Consider the following 3604-nt stretch of genomic DNA (forward strand, 5'->3'; position numbering starts at 1 on the left):
GATGGTTCACTACGGATGTGCATAGATTACAGGGTGCTGAATAAGAAGACCATCAAGAATAGATATCATATTCCACGAATTGATGAAATGATAGATGAACTACATGGGGCATGCTACTTTAGTAAGATTGATTTGAGATTCGGTTACCACCAGATTAGAGTCAGAGAACAGGACATAGAAAAGATTGCATTTAGATGTCATTGTGGGCACTTTGAGTTTGTGGTCATGTCATTTGGGTTGACCAATGCACCAGCTACTTTTCAGTCCACCATGAATAAGGTCTTCCATCATCAGCTGAGGAAGTTTGTGTTGGTTTTTTTTGATGATATCTTGGTAAACAGTCGAACATGGCATGAGCATATGGAGCACTTGGAGACGGTATTGAATACCTTGCAGTCAGAGTCCTTGTATGCTAAGGAGTCCAAATGTGATTTGGGTATGACCAAATTATTATACTTGGGTCATATTATCAGTAGAGAAGGAGTACGGATGGATCCTAATAAGATCCATGCTATAGTGGAGTGGCCTATTCTTGAGAACCTGACCCAGCTGAGAGGATTCCTAGGTTTATGTGGCTTCTATCACAGATTTGTTTGCGAATATTCACGACATGTGGCTCCCATGAAATACTTGCTAAAAAGGGAGTCTTTGTTTGGACATCGAAGGCATAGGCTTGTTTTGATAGATTTAAGGAGATAATGACTTCATGTCCGGTATTAGCATTGCCCGATTTCTCGAAACCATTTAAGCTTCAGTGTGATGCATCAGGAGATGGTATTGGGGCTGTTTTGATGTAGGAAAAACACCCTATTGCATATGAGAGCAAGAAATTTTGTGGGCCAGAGAGATCATTCAGCATTTACGATAAGGAAATGTTAGCCATTATGCACGCATTGGCTAAATTTAGGCAGTATCTAGTAGGTGGTAAGTTTTGTATAAAAACTAACCACAACAGTTTGAGACATTTCCTTGGTCAGAGAGATCTCAATGATAGACAACAGAAATGGGTGAGTAAGCTGCAGGCTTATGACTTTGATATATCATACGTGAGGGGGACTCAAAATGTGATGGCAGACACCTTGTCACGTAGGCCACATCTCAGTGCGATGGTTGAGATCTCTGAGGATTGGAAGCATTTGATTATTGCAGAGTATGCTAGAGACTTTTAGGCATCTGGGATAATTGATGGGACAATTGTTGATACCAGGTATACACTTGTGGATGAATTGATTATTTACAAGAATAGGATATTTTTAGTCCCAGGATCGAAGGTGAAGCGGTCTATTATGAGGGCTCTTCATGATTCACTTATGGCTGGTCATCCTAGGTACTTTAAAACATATAGACAGGTGAGAGAACGGTTCACATGGAAAGGACTCAAGACAGATGTATTGCAGTATGTTCGCGAGTGTCCTATTTTTTAGCAAAATAAATAAGAGCACACTTTCCTAGTAGGACTCCTACAGCCACTTCCCATTTTGAATCGAAAGTGTGAATGCATATCCATGGACTTCATTACAGGCTTGCCCAAGGCCCAGGGTCGTGATTGCATTTATGTGGTGGTGGATAGACTAACAAAGTATGCACACTTCTTTCCCATCACTACTACTCACACAACAATACAGGTAGCTAAGGTATTCTTTAGAGAGATTTTTAGGTTACATGGGATACCCCGAAGTATTGTGAGCGACAGAGATGGTAGATTCTTGAGTCATTTTTGGTAGGAGGTGTTCCGATTATGTGGCACTGAGCTTACACCCAGTACTAGTCACCACCCACAGACTGATGGACAGACATAAATAGTGAACAAGTGGGTGGAAGGCTGCTTGACAAATTATGGGGCTGATCAGCAGAAGGCATGGGTGAGATGGATTTATTTGTGTGAATATATACCACCTTTCACATGTCTATTCAGATGACACCTTTCTAAGCTTTATATGGGTATGATGCACCGAGCTTTATTGATCTGTTGATGAGTGATGTTAGGGTTCCACGTGCCAAGGATTTGATTCAAGAGAGTAAGGACATTATTGATGCTCTCCAAGATAACATAGCCAGGGCACAGAATCAGTATAAGCAGTATGTAGATCAAAAAAAGGACAGAGAGGAGCTTTGAGGTTGGTGACATGGTTTACCTCATGCTTCAACCATTTCAACAATCTACTCTTAGAAAGAGTGGGTCAGAGAAGCTTAAGCCTAGGTATTATGGGCCTTTCAGGATCACTAGGCGAATACGGGAATCGGCTTATGAGCTTGAGCTTCTAGTAAATAGCAGAGTGTATAATGTGTTCCACGTGTCATGCCTCAAAAAGGCGTTGGGACAGAATGTAGTACCTTCTGTGGTATTACCTCCCTTTGATGATGAAGGGAAATTGATCTTAGTACCGAAATTCATTTTGAATAGTAGGGAAAAGCAGCTCCACAGAAGGGTGATTAGAGAATATTTGGTTAAATGGAGAGATCTACCAGTTGAAGATGCCACTTGGGAAAATGAAACAATTTTGCAGCATCCAGCTTTGAGATTACTTGAGGACAAGCAATTCCAGGAAGGGTGGACTGTCATGTCCCCATTCTAGTGACATGAATCCTACAGTAGATTTGCCTATCATTGACTCTCATAGGCAAATGATTTTGGAGAGAGAGTCATCCTGTTGCTAGATGATTGCATATTGGTCTCGGAGAGTTATAATTAAGCCTACATCTAGTAAGTGGGGCCTACATGTTCTAATTTTGAATTGAGATTGCACTTTTAATTTTATAAAGTTATTTATTAATAAAGTGCATTATAATACAATTTTATAAAAGATGTTTCTAGAAGCTCCCAGTGACTTCTTAAAAAGTGAATAAATAGAGGGCGGGAGGCACCCATTTGAACAAGAAATTTTGTGGATTCAACTTCCATTCCTATAGGAGCAATTTGTAGTCATTTGGTCTGCAAATTCTCAAATTATCTTTGGGAACGAAAACTCCCATTGATAGCAATTTTGAGGGTGTGGGATATCACTTGAATTATTGCAAATTGGAGGTGACATTACAGTCATTTCATCAGGGCATAAATTTGGGCCTAAGGCCGATTGCAAGGATCACTACATGGGAGACTATTAGCAGTAAAGGATTGCTTTGAAGAAGGAGGACCAGGACTTATAGTGGAAATCTCTCATACCAATTCGAAACAGCAGAGGCACCTTTAAACATTTTTTGTTGGAGCACTTATGAGCATCAATTTACATTGAGGATCGAGGTGCATCATCCCTTGAGTAAGGTCGAAGGTATTAAGTGGAATCAGTGATTGGGAAGTGGCCTAGATTATTTACTTTCCCCTAGAAAAAATTCGTGGGTCTGTTCATGTACTCCAAATTTCGAAATCAACATTGAAGAGGGTGGAAAGTATATCTTAATCCTTCACAACTATTCCAAAATTGCATGCGATTCAGAGCACTAACCTTCTTGACGCCAGGCGGACTCAGTTCACATCAGTTTGGGCACCATTTGGAAGGTTGAAAATTATAATAAAAATCACACAAAATACAACAGTATTGGTAAACGGGTCAAGGACAAGCTTGAAGTTACAACCCTAATTCGTGGGTTCTAATTGCAAACGCAG

This window comes from Cupressus sempervirens, chromosome 6 (assembly GCF_028749045.1).
Source record: "Cupressus sempervirens isolate cs-2001-9-10 chromosome 6, ASM2874904v1, whole genome shotgun sequence".
In the NCBI taxonomy this organism is placed as follows: Eukaryota; Viridiplantae; Streptophyta; class Pinopsida; order Cupressales; family Cupressaceae; genus Cupressus; species Cupressus sempervirens.